Below are 23680 nucleotides of genomic sequence, written 5' to 3'. Positions count from 1 at the left end.
GCATTTCTCTAATAATTAGTGATGTTGAGCAGCTTTTCATGTGCTTCTGGGCCATCTGTATGTCTTCTTTCTAGAAATGTCTATTTAGGTCTTCTGCCCATTTTTAGATTGGGTTGTTTGTTTTTTTCATATTGAGCTGCATGAGCTGTTTATATATTTTGGAGATTAATCCTTTGTCCATTGATTCATTTGCAAATATTTTCTCCCATTCTGAGGGTTGTCTTTTCATCTTGTTTATGGTTTCCTTTGCTGTGCAAAAGCTTTGAAGTTTCATTTGTTCCCATTTGTTTATTTTTGTTTTTATTTCCATTACTCTAGGAGGTGGATCAAAAAAGATCTTTCTGTGATTTATGTCAAAGAGTGTTCTTCCTATGTTTTCCTCTAACAGTTTTATAGTGTCTGGTCCTACATTTAGGTCTCTAATCCATTTTGAGTTTATTTTTGTATATGGTGATAGGGAGTGTTCTAATTTCATTCTTTTACATGTAGCTGTCCAGTTTTCCCAGCACCACTTATTGAAGAGACTGTCTTTTCTCCATTGTATATCCTTGCCTCCTTTGTCATAGGTTAGTTGACCATAGGTGCGTGGGTTTATCTCTGGACTTTCTATCTTGTTCCGTTGATCTATGTTTCTGTTTTTGTGCCAGTGCCATATTGTCTTGATTACTGTAGCTTTGTAGTATAGTCTGAAGTCAGGGAGTCTGATTCCTTCAGCTCCGTTTTTTTCCCACAAGACTGCTTTGGCTATTCGGGGTCTTTTGTGTCTCCATACAAATTTTAAGATGCTTTGTTCTAGTTCTGTAAAAAATGCCATTGGTAATTTGATAGGGATTGCGTTGAATCTGTAGATTGCTTTGGGTAGTATAGTCGTTTTCACAATATTGATTCTTCCAATCCAAGAACATGGTATATCTCTCCATCTGTTGGTATCATCTTTAATTTCTTTCATCAGTGTCTTATCGTTTTCTGCATACAGGTCTTTTGTCTCCCTAGGTAGGTTTATTCCTAGGTATTTTATTCTTTTTGTTGCAGTGGTAAATGGGAGTGTGTCCTTAATTTCTCTTTCAGATTTTTCATCATTACTGTATAGGAATGCAAGAGATTTCTGTGCTTTAATTTTGTATCCTGCAACTTTACCAAACTCATTGATTAGCTCTAGTAGTTTTCTGGTGGCATCTTTAGGATTCTCTATGTATAGTATCATGTCATCTGCAAACAGTGACACTTTTACTTCTTCTTTTCCAATTTGGAGTCCTTTTATTTCTTTTTCTTCTCTGATTGCTGTGGCTAGGACTTCCAAAACTATGTTGAATAATAGTGGTGAGAGTGGACATCCTTGTCTTGTTCCTGATCTTAGAGGAAATGCTTTCAGTTTTTCACCATTGAGAATAATGTTTGCTGTGGGTTTGTTGTACATGGCCTTTATTATGTTGAGGTAGGTTCCCCTATGCCCACTTTCTGGAGAGTTTTTATCATAAATGGGTGTTGAATTTTGTCAAAAGCTTTTTCTGCATCTATTGAGATGATCATATGGTTTTTATTCTTCAATTTGTTAATATGGTGTATCACATTGATTGATTTGCGTATATTGAAGAATCCTTGCATCTCTGGGATAAATCTCACTTGATCATGGTGTATGATCCTTTTAATGTGTTGTTGGATTCTGTTTGCTAGTATTTTGTTGAGGATTTTTGCATCTATATTCATCAGTGATATTGGTCTGTAATTTTCTTTTTTTGTAGTATCTTTGTCTGGTTTTGGTATCAGGGTGATGGTGGCCTCATAGAATGAGCTTGGGAGTGTTCCTTCCTCTGCAATTTTTTGGAAGAGTTTGAGAAGGATGGGGGTTAGCTCTTCTCTAAATGTTTGATAGAATTCACCTGTGAAGCCATCTGGTCCTGGACTTTTGTTTGTTGGAAGATTTTTAATCACAGGTTTCAATTTCATTACTTGTGATTGGTCTGTTCATATTTTCTATTTCTTCCTGGTTCAGTCTTGGAAGGTTATACCGTTCTAAGAATTAGTCCATTTCTTCCAGGTTGTCCATTTTGTTGGCATAGAGTTGCTTGTAGTAGTCTCTTAGAATGCTTTGTATTTCTGTGGTGTCTGTTGTAACTTCTCCTTTTTCATTTCTAATTTTATTGATTTGAGTCCTCTCCCTCTTTTTCTTGATGAGTCTGGCTAATGGTTTATCAATTATGTTTATCTTCTCAGAGAACCAGCTTTTAGTTTTATTGATCTTTGCTATTGTTTTCTTTGTTCCTATTTCATTTATTTCTGCTCTGATCTTTATGATTTCTTTCCTTCTGCTAACTTTGAGTTTTGTTTGTTCTTCTTTCTCTAGTTCCTTTAGGTGTAAGGTTAGATTGTTTATTTGAGATTTTTCTTGTTTCTTGAGGTAGGCTTGTATAGCTATAAACTTCCCTCTTAGAACTGCTTTTGCTGCATCCCATAGGTTTTGGATCGTCGTGTTTTCATTGTCATTTGTCTCTAGGTATTTTTTGATTTCCTCTTTGATTTCTTCAGTGATCTCTTGGTTATTTAGTAACGTATTGTTTAGCCTCCATGTGTTTGTGTTTTTTACGTTTTTTTCCCTGTAATTCATTTGTAATCTCATAGCGTCATGGTCAGAAAAGATGCTTGATACGATTTCAATTTTCTTAAATTTACTGAGGCTCGATTTGTGACCCAAGATGTGATCTATCCTGGAGAATGTTCCGTGCGCACTTGAGACAAAAGTGTAATCTGCTGTTTTTGGATGGAATGTCCTATAAATATCAGTTAAATCTCTGGTCTATTGTGTCATTTAAAGCTTCTGTTTCTTTCTTTATTTTCATTTTGGATGATCTGTCCATTGCTGTAAGTGAGGTGTTAAAGTCCCCCACTGTTATTGTGTTACTGTCGATTTCCTCTTTTATAGCTGTTAGCAGTTGCCTTATGTATTGAGATGCTCCTATGTTGGGTGCATATATATTTATAATTGTTATATCTTCTTCTTGGATTGATCCCTTGGTCATTATGTAGTGTCCTTCCTTGTCTCTTGTAGCATTCTTTATTTTAATGTCTATTTTATCTGATATGAGTATTGCTACTCCAGCTTTCTTTTGATTTCCATTTGCATGGAATATGTTTTTCCAACCCCTCACTTTCAGTCTGTATGTGTCCCTAGGTCTGAAGTTGGTCTTTTGTAGACAGCGTATATATTGGTCTTGTTTTTGTATCCATTCAGCAAGCCTGTGTCTTTTGGTTGGAGCATTTAATCCATTCCTGTTTAAGGTAATTATCGATATGTATGTTCCTATGACCATTTTCTTAATTGTTTTGGGTTTGTTTTTGTAGGTCCTTTTCTTCTTTTGTGTTTCCCACTCAGCGAAGTTCCTTTAGCATTTGCTGTAGAGCTGGTTTGGTGGTGCTGAATTCTCTTAGCTTTTGCTTGTCTGTAAAGCTTTTCATTTCTCCATTGAATCTGAACGAGATCCTTGCTGGGTAGAGTAATCTTGTTTGTAGGTTCTTACCTTTCATCACTTTACGTATATCATGCCACTCCCTTCTGGCTTGTAGAGTTTCTGCTGAGAAATCAGCTGTTAACCTTATGGGAGTTCCCTTGTATGTTATTTGTTGTTTTTCCCTTGCTGCTTTCAATAACTTTTCTTTGTCTTTAATTGTTGCCAATTTGATTACTATGTGTCTCGGTGTGTTTCTCCTTGGGTTTATCCTGTGTGGGATTCACTGTGCTTCCTGGACTTGGGTGGCTATTTCCTTTCCCATGTTAGGGAAGTTTTCTACTATAGTCTGTTCAAATATTTTCTCGGGTCCTTTCTCTCTCTCTTCTCCTTCTGGACCCCTATAATGAGAATGTTGTTGCGTTTAATGTTGTCCCAGAGGTCTCTTAGGCTGTCTTCATTTCTTTTCATTCTTTTTTCTTTAGTCTGTTCCGCAGCAGTGAATTCCACCATTCTGTCTTCCAGGTCACTTATCCATTCTTCTGCCTCAGTTATTCTGCTATTTATTCCTTCTAGTGTAGTTTTCATTTCAGTTATTTTATTGTTCATCTATGTTTGTTTGTTCTTTAATTCTTCTAGGTCTTTGTTAAATGTTTCTTGCATCTTCTCGATCTTTGCCTCCATTCTTTTTCCAAGGGCCTGTATCATCTTCACTATCATTATTCTGAATTCTTTTTCTGGAAGTTTGCCTATGTCCACTTCATTTAGTTGTTTTTCTTGGGTTTTATCTCGTTCCTTTATCTGCTACATAGCCCTCTACCTTTTCATCTTGTCTATCTTTCTGTGAATGTGGTTTTTGTTCCACAGGCTGGATGATTGTAGTTCTTCTTGCTTCTGCTGTCTGCCCTCTGGTGGATGAGGCTACCTAAGAGGCTTGTTTTTTTTACTATTTAAAAAGTGATTTTATTATAAAATAAAGCATATACGCAAAAGAGAGATAATGTATCACATATGTGTACAGTTTAAAGAATAATAGCAGCCGGCCGGGAGGAGCTGACAGGCGGCCCCGGGGAGGCCAAGGCATTGGCCCGAGTGCAATGGCAGGTTGCATGGCCAAAGTGAGCTGGAAGGGCTTGGAGTGAAGAGCCCGGACAAATTGCTATAGTTTAGCCTGCGATGCTTATGATTAGAGTCAACAGTTTGAAATGGCCAGCTCACCTGATACAGTTGTCTCTTCTCCACCAGCTTTCTTAAGGTGTGGCTCAGTTTATGAACCTCTTAAAAGCATTAATCTTCCAAGACCTGATAATGAAACTGTGGGATAAATTGGATCACTATTATAGAATTGTCAAGTCAACACTGCTGCTGTATCGAAGTCTAACCGCAGGTCTCTTTCGCACAAAAACATGTGGTGATGATCAGAAGGCCAAGATCCATGACAGTCTATACTGCACTGCTGTGCCCTGGGCTTTGGCCCTTGTATACAGGTGCATTGATGATGACAAGGGAAGGACCCATGAGCTGAAGCACTCAGCTATAAAATGTATGAGGGGAATTGTCTACTGCTATATGCGTCAGGCCTATAAGGTCCAGCAGTTTAAGCAGGATCCATGCCCGACAACATGTCTTCACTCTGTTTTCAATGTACATACAGGGATGAGATTCTCTCCTATGAGGATTATGGTCATCTTCAGCTAAATGCAGTGTCACTCTATCTCCTTTACCTTGTGGAAATGATTTCCTCAGGACTCCAGATTATCTATAACACTGATGAGGTCTCTTTTATTCAGAACCTTGTATTTTGTGTGGAAAGAGTTTACTGTGTGCCTGACTTTGGTGTCTGGGAAAGAGGAAGCAAATATAATAATGGCAGCACAGAGTTGCATTCGAGCTCTGTTGGCTTAGCAAAAGCAGCTGTAGAAGCAATTAATGGATTCAACCTCTTTGGCAACCAGGGCTGTTCTTGGTCGGTTATATTTGTGGATCTCGATGCCCACAATCGCAACTAGCAAACTTTGTGCTCACCGTTACCCAGAGAATCAAGATCTCATAACACAGATGTTGCCCTGCTCCCCTGCATCAGTTATCCTATATTTGCCTTGGATGATGAAGTTCTGTTTAGCCAGACACTCGATAAAGTGGTTAGAAAATTAAAAGGAAAATATGGATTTAAGCGTTTCTTGAGAGATGGGTATAGAACATCTTTGGAAGATCCTAATAGATGCTACTGTAGACCAGCTGAAATTAAGCTGTTTGATGGCATTGAATGTGAATTTCCCATATTTTTCCTTTGCATGATGATTGATGGTGTTTTTAGAGGCAATCCCAAGCAAGTAAAAGAATATCAGGATCTTCTGACTCCAGTATTCATCAGACCACAGAAGGTTATCCTGTCATACCAAAGTACTACTATGTTCCAGCTGATTTTGTAGAATATGAAAAAAGAAACCCTGGTAGTTAGAAGTGATTTCCTAGCAACTATGGCTGTGATGGAAAACTATTACTTTGGGGACAAGCCCTTTATGTCATTGCAAAACTCCTGGCTGATGAATTAATTAGTCCTAAAGACATTGATCCTGTTCAGTGTTATGTCCCACTACAGAATCAATGTAATGTGAGCATAAGGTTTTCCAATCAGGGCCCACTGGAAAATGATTTGGTTGTTTATATAACGCTTATAGCAGAAAGCCAATGCCTTCAAATTTTCTTCAACACATATGGTATTCAGACTCTAACTCCTCAACAGGTAGAACCCATTCAGATCTGGGCCCAGCAGGAGCTTGTGAAAGCTTATTTCCATCTTGGGATCAATGAAAAATTAGGACTCTGTGGAAGGCTAGATAGGCCCATTGGCTGCCTCCATACATCAAAGATTTATTGCATTCTAAGAAAGACTGTGGTTTGTTACCCTATCATCTTTGACCTAAGTGATTTCTAAATGTCTCAAGATGTTTTACTGCTGATAGATGACATAAAGAATGCAGTACAGTTTATTAAACAATACTGGAAAATGCATGGACATGCACTTTTCCTTATTCTCATCCAGGAAGACAGTATAAGAGGTAGCCAATTCAATCCCGTATTAGATATGCTGGCAGCTTTTAAGAAAGGAGTGGTCGGAGGAGTCAAAGTTCACGTTGATCGTCTACAGACACTAATATCTGGAGCTGTGGTAGAACAACTTGACTTCTTACGAATCAATGACACAGAAGAGCTTCCAGAATTTAAGAGTTTTGAGGAACTAGAAGTTCCCAAACATTCAAAAGTCAAACGACAAAGCAGCTCCTCCAATGCTCCTGAACAAGAACAGCAGCCAGATGTTACCACTACTAAATGGAAAAACAAACCCACCCATGAAATTCTTCAAAAACTGAATGACTGTAGTTGTCTGGCTAGCCAAGCCATCCTGCTGGGTATACTGCTCAAAAGAGAAGGACCCAACTTTATCACAAAGGAAGGTATTGTTTCTGATCACATTGAGAGAGTCTACAGAAGAGCTGGCAGCAAAAAATGTCGGTCGGTGGTGCGCCATACAGCAAGCCTTTTAAGTAAACTAGTGGACAGCCTGGCCCCATCCATTACTAATGCTTTAGTGCAGGGCCAACAGGTAACTCTGGGTGCCTTTGGACATGAAGAAGAGGTTATCTCTAATCCTTTGTCTCCAAGAGTGATTAAGAACATCATCTATTACAAGTGTAATACCCATGATGAGAGGGAGGCGGTCATTCAGCAAGAACCGGTCATTCATATTGGCTGGATCATCTCCGATAACCCGGAGTTATTCCGTGGCATGCTGAAAATACGAATTGGCATTGTGTGAGGCAGTGCAGTAAGGCACATGACCAGGCTCTAGCATCCAGCAGAACTGAGTGCAAGTCCTGACCGCCACTCATCATCTCAGTGGCCTGAGGCCAGTGGCTGAACCTCCCTCCTGCTTTCATACCAGCCTCATTGTTTTGTGTGAGGTGAAACAAGATAATATGTTTAAAAGGCCTGCCACAACTGAGTAAAATATAAATGCTTCTTTTCATTTTTTTAAACATATTTTTGATTGTATTGAATACAGGTGTCACGTAAATATGTTCTAATTGTAAAAAAGTCAACAAAAAACAATAATTGAGCATATAGAGTAACCTAATATGTGACCAATTTGGGGGATGTTCAAGTGTTTGAAAAGAATATGTAGCCTGTCAGGTGCAAATACATGTGAATGTGTGTGAGTGTGAATAAGTGTTTAGCTTGCTAATTGTATAATTAGATCATCAATATCTTTACTATTTCTGTCCTACTTGACCTTCGATTGCTGATAAATTGTAAAATGTTCTCCTGATTATGAATTTGTCAATTTCTCCTTGCATTTTTATCCATTTTGCTTTATATATTTTAAAGCTTTGTTTTTGTCCATGTTGCCATGTTTTAACAATATATCTTTCCTTGTGTCATTTATTTTGTAATTGAATTATTTTTAAAAAATTATTTTTAATTTCAAACATCTACAAAAGTATAGAAAATAGTATAATAAAGCCCATACTATTACTCAGCTTCAACAATAATAATAAAAAAAAGAACAACTTAAAGATACAGAAGCCCCTTAATCTCCTCATTTGTGTTGCTACCTAGTCCACTCTCATACTTCTATCCTGAATTTTTTGTTACTCGCCCTTGCTTTTAAAAACTTTTTCATTAATGTAAGCATCCCTAAATTATTGTTTAGTTTTACCAGTTTTCATTTCCATATCTAGTAGATTAACTTTTAAGCATCAGTTTTAAATGTCCTTTTTTATGTTTAATCATGGTATTTACATGATATATCTCCATTCTTTTACTGTCAACCTTTCTGTATCCTTATATTTAAGATGTCCTTATTTAGGCAACATATAATTAAATTTTTATTTTTTCATCTAGTTGGACAAACTTTGTCTTTCAGTCGAAGTATTTAGTCCATGTACATTTAATATAATTACTGATATATTTGGAATTATATTTACTGGATATAACAACAACCTTAACCTAATAAAGTCTAATGTAAATTAATAGTTTTACCACTTCCCAGACAATGCTAGGATTTAAGAACACATTAAATCCATTTATCCCTTTCTGCTGTTCGATTTACTGCTGTCATACATTTATTTTAATTTTATATGTATGTAAACTTCACCACATGTTATTATTGTCATTTATATATTTAACTCCTGTTGCTCTTCATTCTTTCCTGAATTTCTGTCTTTCCATCTGGGATCATTTTCCTCTTGTCTAAACTCCTTCAGCATTTCTTTTAATATGGATCTGCTGACAACAAACTTCTTTTGATGCCTTTATGTTTGAAGGATATTTTCACTGTGTATAGACTTCTCAGTCATCAGTAATTTCTTCCAGCACTTCAAGATATCATTCTGTTTTCTTCTGGCTTCTATGGTTTCTGTTGAGAACTTAGTTATCATTGTTGTAGTTTCTTTGAAGGTACTATGCTTTTTTGTCTGGCTGTTCTTATGGCTTATTCTTTGTCTTTGTCATTTGGCAGTTTTACTATGATGAGACTAGTAATGTCTGTATCCTTCTTGGGATTTGATATTGTTCATCTGTTTTGCAAATTTCTCAGACATTACCTATTCGAACAATGCTTTTGCCTCCATTTCTCCTCTAATCTATTTCTGTACTTCTGGAGCTCCAGTTACACTTAGAACTTTGCCATCTCCCATGTGTCTCTCACTTTTTTCTATATTTCCATTTTTTTTTTTTTGGTCCTTTGGTCTGAATATTCTCTGCCGACAGAGAATACTAGTATTTAGTATCTTACAGTACTAATTCTGTTCTTATTTGTGTTTAATCTGCTAGTAAGCTCATCTGTTGAGCTCTTAGTTTTAATTACTGTATTTTTCAGTTTTAGAATTTCCACTTGATTCTCTTCTTATGGATTCTGTTTCTCTGGTAAGGGTATCTTTTCATCTATTTTTTTTTTAATTATTATTTATTTATTTATTTATTTGGCTGTGTTGGGTCTTCGTTTCTGTGCGAGGGCTTCCTCTAGCTGCGGCAAGTGGGGGCCACTCTTCATCGCGGTGCGCGAGCCTCTCACTATCGTAGCCTCTCTTGTTGCGGAGCACAGGCTCCAGACACGCAGGCTCAGTAGTTGTGGCTCACGGGCCTAGTTGCTCCGCGGCATGTGGGATCTTCCCAGACCAGGGCTCGAACCTGTGTCCCCTGCATTAGCAGGCAGATTCTCAACCACTGCGCCACCAGGGAAGCCCTCATCTATTTTTAAAAAACATTTTAATCCATGTTTCTGGATCATCTATGGCCTATTTTTACTTTCTTTCTTTCTTTTTTTTGATCTGATTTCTTGGTATATCTGGTAATTTTTTTATTGAATGCCAGACATTTTGCATGCAAAATTGTAGAGACTCTGGATGATGCTATTTTTCTCTAGAGAAAAATACATTTTATAAAATGGTAGGCAGCTAGAATAGGAACAGAACAACTCAGTCCAATCAGTATATGACTGAAAAGTCTGGGTTTCAGAATTTTTAAGGTTCTAGAGTCATCTGCCTGGGTTCAACTTGCAGGCTGGATAATCTTGGGCAAGTTTTATAATATTTCTGTTCATCAATTTTCTCATTGATAGCCCAGGGAAAATAATAATACTTTCCTCATGGCATAGTTAAGAAGATTAAATGAGTTAATATATAAAAAGTACTTAAACTAGTACCCAACACATAGAAAGTGTCCATTAAGTGTTTGCTAGTGTAGGTATTAATTTTTGCCTAAGGCCAAAATCATCTCCTTCTGTTACTGCATTTAACAAATATTAATTGGAGTGGCTACTGGTAGAACTCAATATGTGGAGGAAGATTAGACCTTGTTAGAGGATAGGATCAGGAAATAGGGTAGAATTAAAAGCTCTTGCTATATTGAAAACAGAGTCAAAGAGGTAATGTTAGCATCTCAGTGATGGTCTATGGTTAGCTCAGATCATTTCCTACATGTAATTCAGTCAATTCCCACAGTGCTATGTGAAGTTTCAAGGTGCAAGTCTATTTCAGGAACTGGTCAGTTTTTTACTTACTGTCTTCTCTGGAGTGGACTTCAGGGGTGGTTAGAGTCAGCAAAGCTCAGGAAGAGGGATATATATATATATAATATTCCTCTAATATTCTCCCCATTCTACCTCTCAGGCTTTGACTTCATTTCCTTTTGGAGTGGTGCATTCTTGATCTAGGATCTAGGAAAAATGTTCTATCAAACCACAAACTAGACACAATTTCATCAGAGAAGTTCCTAACTGATGTTTCGTCCTCACTCTTACAAGAATCGTCCTAGTAGGATCATTCCAGTTTGATCGGATTCAAGGTACATGATTATGCCACAGACACTGTACCTGAAGCAATCTGTGTTTTGACTGGCGATAAATTGATAATCACCTAGCCGGCTAAGCCAGTCCAGAGAGGCAGTTAATATGGTGAAACTTCAATAAAGTCGGCTGTCAATGCGATAGATGTTACAGGTGAACTCCTTGATCTCTCATTGCAATCCTTTGAATCTCTGTTATCCATCACTCTATAATACATGTGTTTAGCAGGGAAATAGGCTTCTCAAATCTCACCATCCAAGTAAGCCTCCACAATAACATTTCTAAGTCTGACACACAAGTCTCAACAACACTGTCAGAACACTAGTTAGCTCTCAAATTTAGTGAGGTGACGTAAATTTACAGAAGGGTGGCAAGAAACTGAAGAGTGTTCCCCTTTGTGCTCTTGGACAATAAAAAAGTTTTAGAAGCATAGCCTCCCCAGTCCCCTTACCAGTCGGACTTTTGAGTAGCAGGTTTTGGTACAAAGTTTCTGAGATTTTCCTTTTGCTAAGTCTTAAGTGGTACAAAGTGGAGTAAATTAGGTTACAGAAGGTACAGCTTTATTTCATGAATAGAAGCAAAACTTTGAGGAAGCAAATAATACTGAAAGATATTTTTTATTTAGGAAAAAGGATTTCATTTTTTTTAGTTATCCTGCACTTGATTTCATTGTCAAAATGAGTTATCACCTCAGTAATTCTTCCTGGAGAACTTGTACACACAAAGGCCAAAACTCAAGACTAAAAACCAGTCATGGCTCTCCTTAGCATTTCTAGGGTGTTACTTTTTATGAAGAAGACACTCTTCCTGTGGCATATTTTGAATTTATATGAACATTCTAATGAATGATCTTATTGTGTGTGGTTCAATTTCCTGAGGAAAGAATCTTCTTCTGTTTAATCTCAGGAAATAGGATCAGCTCTGCCAAAGTTATTATAGAGCCCAAGGAAACACTTCCTATATTTAAATTAAGCAACTTTAAAACTGCTTAAAGGGGTCTTACTAATTAGAATTCCAGTGGAGAAAGCTTGGGAAGGTTTCAGAGTGCTGTATCTGAATCCACTTCTCTTCTGCTCCTGGTGGGAATTTTGAAGGGATTTTGCATAGTTTCCCTAGGTGGTCAATTACAGACCTACTTTTCCCAATAATTTTTGAATTCATTATTCTCAAATATCAAAATGCACGAAGGAAAATATATTCTTTAAGCTGCGGTACAAGACAGTGATTCAACCAAAGGTTTCTTACAGTTTAGAAAAAAAAAAAATTGGCTCTCCTCATCTTTATTCAGAATAGTCTGGAAGAAGTGTGTAATCAAAACCTTCTAAAGAAGTGAACTCTTTATGACAGCAAGCTCCATGAGGACAGGGACCCGCATGGTACTTCCTAACTTCTCTCAGAGCAACATGCATGATATTTTGTGCAAAATTAATGTTCATTGAATGTGTGATTAAATCTACTGATTTATATTTCTTAGAGGAATACTTCTCAGGTATTCCAGAGCATTCTGATGATTTTGAAAAAGATGGATTGTTTCACGCAATCTTTAGGCTGATCGACTTGTAGTTGACGTCTCATAACAGTAGGACTTTCCTAGTGTCAGTAGAATGCGACTAGCTAACAGGATGTTTGCTTTGGTTTTTGATCCTATCCTAACTAAATTTAATATAAGGTCTGAGAAGCAGGGGAGGCAAGAATAGATTTAAAAAAATTTTTTTAACATAAAATTCATTATTATTTCTAAAAGTAAAATTATATCTAACATGGTAATTAAAGCAAATTTTTACAGACTTATTAGAGGCATTGTATAATATTTTTAATCACACTAATAAGCAGTAAGTTGAAATGTTCAGAAGAGAAATAGTAATAACAGCTATTACTTATTGACTATTTAGATGAGCCATATCTTAACCACTGGAAATATTACCTTTTAAAGCTCGTTCACATTTTCCATTTTTTATTCAACAGTTTGCTTTCTCATAAAGTGACCAGCTATATTTTAGGCCCAGCTTAATCTCTTTCAGTCCTGGGTATGTGGGCCTATGCTAATTTTCATAGTCATATTAGCATCTACCTTGTGTTTCTAAGCCACATTCAGTTCTCCATTCCAGAACATCTTCAGTCATTGGACTCTGAGGAATCTGAAGAGCTCATCAAGACACTTCATTTTGTTAAATGTTCCCAGTGAGCCTTCGTGTGCTATGTAGAATTCCATTAATTTGGAACTCAATGTCATGCCATTCAGACAGGGCCAGTCCAGAGGGCAGTCAGAGGAATTCCCAGAAAGAAGCTAGAACACCCAAACATAGAGGAACATAGAGGGGTACTAAACCAGTATTGTTAATTTACCAGAGAGGATGGGCTTAAAGGGATATTTAAACCTCTTTGTATGAAAAAGCTGATAGGCGAATTTATTGGATTTGAGAAAGAAATATGGTTCCTGCATCATGACTGCACAGTGACAAAGTGGTAAGCAGATAAGCAAGAGAGCAAAAGAATGCTCTTTCTTAGTACTCTCTAGGGCTGGTGCACAGTGAGCTTCCAATACTTTTGTTGAGTGAATGAAAGCAATTGCTATGAAGGGAGACGTTTTAGGACACTAGACCAAAATACAATAAACACGATTATCTCAGAAGACCATTAACTCTGAATTTACTTGTGCAAATGAGAAGTGGGAGGTCAAAGGGGATAAGCGATAACCAAATGTTTGCTCTGTCTGGATTCAGTGTGTACACCCACTAGCATACTTTACAACATGAAAGAGGCTGGTATAAATAGGTGCCTGTAGAGCCAATTAGGCTTTTGTTTGATCCTTAAAACTTTTTTGTTTGTCCTATACCCAGTAATACCACTATATGGGAACAGTGACGTGGCATAATCTTAGACAAGTCACTTGACTTGGATTTTTCACTTGGAAAGAAATGGGGTTGTAACAGGTGAGCCTTGAAATCTTTTTGAGCTATAATCTTGGATTTTCTCCTTTCTTTCCCCTTTTCTCTTGCTTGCAACCCACCTCCACTAACTGGGTTTTGTGTATGTTGGTGTATACAGAGTTTCCGATTTTAAAATTATCTGCAAATGGAAGGAGTAGAGAAAGAAAATGAGAGATTGATTTGGGTGAGGTGGTGAAGTATAAAGGGGCAGTTGCAGAAAGACTGATTCCCTGTTCCCTTATTTTAAGGAGTTTAATAAAGTGAAGAATAGATTCCCCAACAGGAGAGACAGAGCAATGGTTTCCTTTCTGCCTCCAGGATCTTACATAATGTTTCTGGAAAGGCCTGTGTACATCTCATCTCTGGCAGCCCTTGAGCGGGAGGGCGTTCCACAGCTGGTTCCTGTTCCCCACTTGTACTCACACACTTGACAAAGGGGCCCGCCCACTGCTCTCTTCTAGGAGGCCTGGGACAAAATTTTTAAGATGGGATGATCTTTGAGAAAGGGAACAGTAGGCTGCTGTAACCCCTCAGCTAACATTTGCCTCTATTTATTTATTCCTCTAGGTAAAACAAAGATTTTCTTTTCTTTATTTTACGGATTACCCTATTGGTCCCGAGTTAGTATGACAGGGAGGAGGGGTTATTGAGTTTATTGGCTTGAATTCTCACTTTTTGAAAGCAATCTATCCTGTAATTATTTCATATATCAGTGAGTTTTTTGCATCATTATTTCCAGTGAGCACTGGAATGTGTATGGAAAAATTAGTGTACATCTGAAAACTAATTCTTTAAAAATTATGACTAGCACCTTACCGTACTTCAGGAGCTTCATGGATTTTAAAAAGTGGATTTTTAAATATTGGATTAAAAATGTAAATTAGCTATAACCTCCGGTAAATTAGGAAACTCATGCCTCTGATAATACTGTTTACTTGGGACTAAAATAAACCCTAGTATACCTATCTACTTCTTGGGTCATAAGACATCCAGTCACAGTTGAATACCAATTGGGGACACCATTCGAACTCTACTAAAGAATCAAAAGCTATAACTAGGGATCCAAATAAAACTGCACAGGTGATCTCAGTAAAAGAAGTCTTGGCATGCGGAAGATGGTCAATAAATATTTACTGACAGAATAAAACTGAAGAAACTGATAACTGCGTGCTGGGGACAAGGTTTGTGATGCTAACTCTGTAAAGCACAGCAAAAAGTAGACAAATACTCGTGTAGGAAACCGCAGTGTAGAGAACATGTGGACTGGAACCAAGTGTCATAGATTAGCTCAGCCTCTGCTACAGACGTGTGTCTGTAGACAAGTTATTTCACCTCCATGGGTTTCATTTTCCTCTCTGTAAAAGGAAGAGGTTGTCTGTGGTTTTCAACCTGTGGTTTTCTTTTTTCAAATTACGTCTTCTGAAGAATTCTAATATACACAGTAGGTAAAAGCAGACCCTCTTGGGTTGAATCAGGGAAGGCAGCCTGGAGGCCTGCCTGCTCTGCCCCCCATCCCACCAAGACCCCCACCACACACAGTTTGAAAGCGATTGGGCTTAACGACCTGTCCTCTCCAGCTGGGACATTTGTGGGTGGTGTTAATAATCAGTGTTACAAATAGTGTCTGGAGGCTAGTGGAGGGTATTAGAGGATATATTTTGAGAAGTACTTCTTTAGCGTGTCATCTTCGACCCTCAAACCTATCCTGGCCCCGGTGTCTGTAACTCACTTGGTGGCCTCAGTCTACGTTGTCTCCTACATCTGAACCCTGGGAGTGATGCAAGGCCTCCCCCTCACTGCCCATATCCAATAAGTCACTAATTGCTCTCTGTTGGTGCCTCTGACTATTTCTGACCCTTTCTTCTTCAACTCCATTTCTACCACCAGGATTCAGGTCCTTATCCTCTTTCTCTTGGACAATCACAACAAATCCCTGACCAGTCTCATTCTTCCCCCAGCTATGTCAGTCCTTAAATAAGTCTTTTCATTGTTCCCCGTGGCCTATAGGACCATTCCAATCTCCTTAGGAGGGCAGACAAGGCTCTCCATGGCTGTCCTTACCCTCCTCTCCAGCCTCTACTCTGTCATTCACCACCTTGTACTTTATGCTCTGGCAATACTAAGCTGCCCGTAGTTCTTTGAATACACCTCGGAGTTTTACACTTTCACCCTTGGGTCAGTGGTTCTCCTCCAACATTGTCCTCTAACACTCTTTTCTATAGCTAATTTCTAATATTTCGGTAAGATTTCATGCAAGGGTGACTCCTATAGAAAGCCAGCTAAGTGCCCCACTGTGTCTTTTAGGACTCTGCATGCTGCTACCACAATATATTAAAATTATCCAGGTAGATCTATGTCCTTCACTAGATTGTAACTCATTGGAGACCAAGTATTATTTCTTCTTATACCTCTTATTCCCCAGTGTCAAATACAGTGCTTGGAGTCCATTAGGTAGTCATTAAGTGACCTACATGGGATGATCTATGGTCTTAACACATTAGCTTACTCATTCAGTTTCACCTGAGATCAGCCAAGAGATCCAAGTGACCTCAGGGACAAGTGACAGGCTACTGTGAAGTACAATACTTTCAATATTTAAAAACCACTTTTTCATATAAATTCATATTTATCTATTCCAGTATTTATCATAGAGCTATTTTAAGCTTTAATAATAGTATTTGCTTTTCCTTTTAATAAACTGCATCATTTAAGAAAAGTCAAAATACATAAGTGACAGATGTTTGCTAAATTTACTCAAGTAAACTTTTGGGTCTTTTGAGTTAATTTCCAATTGTTCCTTTGTCCTAACATGAGCCTCATGAAGGATGAATGCTCACCAGGTCCCCCAGCACTGGCACACTTGAGAATCTCAGCCAGGAATGCAAACTTTTTCAGGATATTGTTTTCCCTCTGCTTGCCTAGCACCAGGGCCACCTGGAGCCGTTAAGGCATCTTTGTGTGAATTAGGAAAAAGCAACCTCTCTGCAGTGATGCAGCCCCAAAGGCACAGGGCTTTAGCAACAGAGCCATGCCTTTGCGCTAAGAAAAGGTGACTGTGTTCTAGGCAGAGGGCCCCACAGGAAGGGGAGCCGGATTTGAGCCCCTCTACCAGGCACCTTTGTGAAGCAAAGACTTACCCTGCCTATGCAAGGAGCCACTTGGCTCCCCTTGGCCCCCAAGTGATAATCTGTGACTGCCAACTAAGCAGGAAAAGGAGTATCATGGTCTCTCTGAAGGGCATTTTCTGGGCTTTCTTGTTAAGTCCAGCTTGCATTTTGATGGGGCCAGACAGTGGCTTTATGAGCTCCTACCAAGAGAACTCCTTCCTTTGCATACAATTGTCACTTTGTATAGCTCATTTTGCTAAGTGACAAGGCTGAATCGGTCACAACAGGAGCCAAACAAAATGGTGATCGCCGGCTTGTGTGTGTGGAGCCTCTTCGTTTCACGCACGCACTCTGTGGTAAGCATTATTCACGAGCAGTTAATTATTGGTCTTCTTGCATAAAATGAATGTGACATTTGAGACAGATGTTTATTGTTTGTGACATATATATATTTTTCAAAACTCCAGCTACTGAAATTGGCCTAAATTACCATCATAAAACACAGCATTTGTACATTCAGGGTCTTTTCTGATCTCTGACCCGTGGGAACAGCATGCAGATGTGGTAATATACACATGGATATACTTTTCTTTTTATTGACAGAATGGATGGAGTTTCTTTAACAACCATGCTCAGGCTGAAACAACTGCTGAGCTCCACCAGGGGCTGCTGTTGAACTTCTAAAAAAAACCCATATTTTGGAGGAGAAGGGGGGTGGTAGTGGATGGGGAGGGAGGGATGGGAATGGGGGAAGAGGAATAGGAAAAAAAAAAAAATCTTGGAAGAAAACCTGACATTTCTGTCTGAGGTGGAGCATGCTTTGCTGATGCCACACATGGAATGTTTCGGAAGTGTCAGTAATAAATACTTCTCTCAGAAATCTTCATATTCTAAATCTCTGCATATGATACCCCAAGGAGAGTCATACAAAGACATAGCTGTCAGGGTCTAATTTTGGATCTGAAAACTATGGCGGTTGTCAGGCATCTTTTCCCATGAGTGATATTTATCTTCTCTCACAAACAAACTGAGTGCAGGGTTTTTAATTAATTTCCAGTGTGTCCCATGATAATTTCCCCCTACTATATTAATATGATGATTTAAACCTTCATTCAGAGGTAGACTTTCAGTTGAAAAATCACTAAAGGTTTAGTGTTATCAATAAGCTACATGTACATTGGTTTGTAGGGAATCAATAAAGTTGCCCTTTCCTTCATTTTTATTTTTAGAGGCATCAGTGGGATTTTATCTCTTTTAAGTATATTAAGGAAATCACGAGTGAGCTGATTTTGTAATTTTTCTTCTTTTGATTGGAGGCAGTACTTAGGCTGTTTCTCTTATTGCGTGTGGAAGACTTACTTTAAGAAAACTTCTCAGTTTGATGATGAGGAGTGAATTTTCTTCTTTAAAGTATTCCCGTCAGAGAAACTTAATTTCTTTTTTATATAAAGGAACCAGAAATAGACCATTGAAAGGGCATATCCCTGAAATATACAAATCAGATGGGGACAGCAAGTGAATAAATCTCTTCTTTCCTTGTCCAACATTCCTCTTAATAGAAAATGTGGAATAAAAAGCATACCATCATAAAAATTCTAAGGATAGGAGTAAGATTAAGTTATGATGCATGTTTCTTAAACAGCATATTTTTTAAACAAATGGAAATGAAAGTTATGTCTTCCATAATAAGAAGTCATGTTGGGAAAATTTTTATTTATTTTTGGTGATATGTATATCTTTATTTAATATTATTATACTCAGATTAAAGGTTACCTCAAATTTCATAACATTTTTTTTTCTCAATTCACCTTTAAGATATTTGATTACTGGGGTGATAGGGCAGTTCTTGAAGAAATATTTATCTTTCTCTGGAAAGGACATTCAAACACCATTGGAAATCATGGCAATAAAAGGTAAATTCCTAGAGTCTTATATAAGGCTTTTAATTATTGGCAATCAAAATGTTAAATTCTTGGAAATGCATGAAACTCCTTATAGGACTGGAGCTTACATTTGTGACTTTTTTTTTTATGTATTTGGATGTGTTTCTTGCCTTCTCTCTCCAAATCCCAGCATCTACCAGATAAATGCTTTTCCTAGATCCATTAGGAACATTTAATAACCAAATATCTATCTAGTGAGAAAGGAATTTTTAAGGTTCAATTGTTCTGTTAATAATCTGTATTTTTTTCCTGCCTTGCAAGTTGCATTTAAGCACCACAAAAATCAACCTTTAAACACAGATTGATTCTGACAGCTTTTATTTTACTTGATGTCCAAGAATTGTTATAGAAATGCTTCTTAATTGAAATAGTTCTCCTTTTTGGCTTTTATTTTATTGTCCTTTACTTCTTGACATCTTGTACATTAAATCAGAGGCTGTTTTAGAGACATGAAATGACAGCTTTTTCAGAGCCCGATTCTGGATCCTGATAGATCTGCACTTCTCAAGGCAGACAGGCTGCTCTCAACAGCCTCCGAGAAGATTCCTGCATGATGGGCACTTCACCTGGAAACACAACCATAAACTGCAGGTTAATCACTAAGGACCAACTTGTGTCAATTCCCCATTGCCCTGCTCCCCATCTAAGAGGAATAAAGCCAAGAACTATTTTTTCTTTGCTATTTAATTTAACAGAATCTGGGCTCAACTTTAGTTTGAAATTATATTTTCAGCCAGGATGGAAAGGCTACTCATGTAATTTAGTAGTGTGTTGTAAAGAAAAATCAAAGCGTCCTCATGGAATGTTTTCCCCCATTGTATCTCCTGTGACGAGAGAACACATAAAGTGAATGAGATGTGACACAGGCATGCACGGAGGACACATTTGTTACACTGAAATTCTGAGGAAAATGCTATTTGTGTTACTGTTGATGTTTTGGAGTTAGAAAAGGGTTATTTGGGAAAAAATATATATTCATATCAGTCAGTAGGAATAAAATGAGACAGGATGCAAAAATATGATAGGGCAGGGAAGAGCCATGCAACAGACCAGACCAGTCCTCTTTCGAGGTAGAAAGCAAACATTTGATAATGGGAATGCTAACAAAATGAGTATTCTAGATTTGTTTTTTAGTTCTACCTAACTCTTTGTAACTTTACAATGTAAGAGTCAGAAATTGGAGCCAATTACCATAATATGTGGTGGTTTGGTGGGAGCATGTTCTACATCAGACAGTTAAAAGGTTTTATTGCTATTAGGAGCATGTTAATGCTCTTGATAATGTCTCTACTTGCATTGTAATGTCTCTTGTTGAAGTATGGAATTCTTTTATCTTCTTATTACATTATGCAAAAACTTGAATTGAAAAGATATTTGTAGGAACATTTAAAGTAGTGCATCAATCAGCTTCAAAGAAGAGAAAATGTTCTCGGAATAGCTTATAAAAGGATAACTGTCAATTTTATTTTGGATGAACAAAGACGGCAACGTAAAAAGCACTTTATTGTAAAAGCATACTGTGCAATTCAATAAATATGCCATATAAATATAAGAGAGAAGAAAGTTCACAGTTATCAGATGACTTAAATGTAATTTAAGTAATACTTTTAAAATGCAACTAGCAATGAAGTACTCTTTTTCTACTGGTTCCGAGTTCTAGCCTCTGAGGCCCCATTAGGTGACAACTTAACTCTCTCTGATAACGTAAGAATTGGAATGGATTAGTCATGGTCCTGTTTTTAATATATCTTGGGAAGATACAGAAAAGAGCGTGTGTGGAAAGCGTTAGAAAAAATTTTAACAACCACTTAATGGTGCAAGCTTTTCAAAATGATTTGTTCTTATCTGCACGGTGTTCAGTTGTTTCTCATTCTGTCTTTGCTGCTATAAGACAATTTTGCATTGAACGTAATGCTATCGTGACTTGAAATAGCATTTCCAAGTGTTTTATGTTTGTTAGGAAAATCCTTTAGCAGAGTAATTTCTGGACTTTCTAAATTAGGGGTGCTTTGTTACCTTTTATATAAGGGTGCTTACATCTTTTCTTATAATTAGAAATATTTTTCTTGTTTTAGATAGATGGATTTTTAACTGTAAACGCTAAACATATAACCTTGTTTTCAAATGTGTTTCTCAGGTAATAAACTTTAGCCTGATAAATGCTGCAGAGATGACTCTTTTTGATAAGGTTTAAGAATCTGCAAAGTGAACGGTCTATTCAAAGAAAATAGATCCAGCATATAGAAAACATTACATAAGCTCTCAGAGTAGAAAAAAATCATCTACAGAACTCAGTTTTTCTATGATTTCTGTTTAGGTGTATACCTGTACGCACCTAATATGGACAGTCAGCTCCTTGCCCGTGGAAGGCACTTGATAAATACTTGTTGATTAAGGTTAAAATTTAAAGAGAAAAAATTCCAGTCAGTATGTCTTTTGTTTTGTAACCTGACAAAGGGATGCTAATTCCTTGTTAAATATAGCAGTATAAAATTACTCCCAGACTCAGGCCTTTTCGAGATTCAGAAAACTTCATTTGAAGTCAAGTAACCAGGTGAATTCACTTCCCACACCATTGTAGCTTGTAAAATTATATTAATGCTTGTTACATTTCTAAGAAATAATCTTCATTTATTTTAAAACTGCAAATATGGCACCTTGTAATAAGGAATCAGTTCATAACTTTATTTGTAGCATCATTTTGCTAGTGACTTATTTCTCATTGCTGTTGTACATGACGCCTAATTAATTCAAATAATTTTCTCCTCCTTTCAGTGGGTTTCATCCAGACTCTTTGTAGAAAATTGTACTCAGTCTGCTGCTACTTTCTGATATGCCCCGTTTTCTCATGCCTCCGTTCTCTTGGCCTGTTTGGGAACACTCTCATTTTGAAAGTACAAGGAAAATTATCTCATAAAAGAAATTTAATAACAACAGAACTTCGGAGATTTCGAAAATGTAGAATTCCTAAGTTACTGAACTATGGGAAAAGCTGTAATTTATAACCAGCAAGTTAGTATGTTGTACACATCTGTGTACTGTTTCAGAAAATAAAGGTTGTTACCATAGCAACTCCACATAATATGGAACATACGTTATTTGTGAGATGCCAGGCTTCGTGTTGCAAAAAAAAAAAAAATCTCCCTCCTCATGGCTGCTCTCTGATGTTTCAGGGGTTTCTACCTTTTCTTTACCATTACAAGGGATTCTCTTCTTTCCTGTCCTGTTATTTTAAATATTTTTGTTATTTTCAGTTTCCCATACTTTTAGAGTTTGTCAGCTAAATTGATAAGTTTGCAGAGTACTGCTATGATTTGGTGACCACCACTGAGATATTTTCTCATCTAGTCTTATTTTAATTTTAATGAAATTCTGGTTAATTTTTTAGATATAGCAACAAGTGCATATTAAAGACACATGTAGCTACTGTGAATACAACAGGTAATGTAACATTTTGTTTGAGTTGGGCCATTTAGGGTTTTATAATTTTGTATTGCAAAACCATTATGGTATTTAATCTCTTTTAAAAAAACAAAAATGTTACAAAATATGTACCTATTTATGGATGTCATATTTCATTTGAAAATTTGCATGTCATATTTAATTTCATTTGAAATAATTGTTTAGACAGTATTGATCATTTTATGATGAGAAAATTGAACTCCTTTATGAAGGGGAGGTTTCCAGTCTTGTTAAGTGTTAGTGTCGAAGAATAAGAAAGTTGCAAAAAATTCTGAAATCTCAATTATAGGTAGAATAGTGAATCAATAAAAGAAACAAGGTAATAATAAAAAATAGGGTACCCTTCAGCATGGCAGGACAAGGGATCAGAATGTCCAACTAGTTTGAAATAAATGTCTAAAAACAACTTAACACTTTCAAACAATCCAGAGATTTTTTTATATGTAGAAGCATCTGACATGATTGAATTTCTTGTGCGTGGTGACTTTTTAGTCTAGATTTAATATATAATTGCAATCACTGACATATTTTATCAGGTTAGAGGTTTCCTGGGGAGCAGCATCTGAGTTTTCCTTTGCAACAGACAGGATGCAGGGTACTAGCTCTCCTTAGATACAACTACCTCTGTATCTTCAGAATAATGTGTCATAAAAATGTTCCATATCAATCCTAAAAACAGAACACTTCTGGTGAAAAATAGCAGAATAAATAATACCCTTCCTTTCTTCAAAAAAACCTTAATAGTTAAATCAATACAAATTTATTAAACATCTACCGTGTGCCAGGCACAGTTTTGGGGGTGTAAAGATGAATAAATACTTCCCTGTCTCCAGGGAATGCGCCAATCTGGTCAGAGAGAGAAGGGCACCACTGACCCAGTGGGGTTATGTGCTGTGACCTACTTCTCCGTGGGCCTCACCTGTCAACAACAACCAACAACAGCAACAATAACAGCCAACATTTATTGAACACATTTTCTGACAGGCACCTCGGGTGCATTTTGTAATTTAATCCACACAATAGCGCTCTGAGGGTTTTACTCACAAGGAACTGAGGCTTAAAGAATTTGAGTAGTAACTTGCCTAAGGTTATACAGCTGAGTTGGGATCCTTGAACCTGTTATACCTGAGATAATACATCTTGACTACTCGTCCCCATCTGCACCGCTGCCATCCTCAGCCACGGCACCTTCCTGTCTCCCTGGGCTCTACGGCATCTGTCTAGTTGGTTTCCCTGCTGCCACGTCAACCCTACGGTCCATCTGCACACAGCTCCCAGAGTGGAGAATATAAATCAGATCGCATGTCTCCCTTGCTTGGATAATGGCTTTCCATTACACGTCGAATATAACCCGAGTTCTTTGCCATGGTTTATGGTGTCCTACAGTTTGCTGCCCCTCAGCACCCCTTAAACTTCAGTTCCCACTGCTCTCACTCAAGCTCATTGG

General features: G+C 37.4%; 1 protein-coding gene and 1 pseudogene across 2 annotated transcripts in view; both read left to right on the top strand.

Annotated features, from left to right (window-relative positions):
- RWDD3 (RWD domain containing 3) overlaps positions 1-23680 on the top strand; it is a 94887-nt gene that overhangs the window by 47402 nt on the left and 23805 nt on the right. The window lies entirely within an intron of this gene.
- LOC309624925 (phosphorylase b kinase regulatory subunit beta pseudogene) overlaps positions 2645-23680 on the top strand; it is a 44841-nt pseudogene continuing 23805 nt past the window's right edge. The window contains exons 1-2 of the transcript XR_014249682.1: positions 2645-9377; positions 9684-18741. The product of XR_014249682.1 is annotated as a phosphorylase b kinase regulatory subunit beta pseudogene (transcript). The remainder of the gene's footprint in view (positions 9378-9683; positions 18742-23680) is intronic.

The sequence above is a fragment of the Balaenoptera borealis genome (assembly GCF_965194805.1).
Source record: "Balaenoptera borealis genome assembly, chromosome: 1".
In the NCBI taxonomy this organism is placed as follows: Eukaryota; Metazoa; Chordata; class Mammalia; order Artiodactyla; family Balaenopteridae; genus Balaenoptera; species Balaenoptera borealis.
Note: the sequence above shows the minus strand (reverse complement) of the source record. Positions and strands in the feature narration are given on the sequence as shown.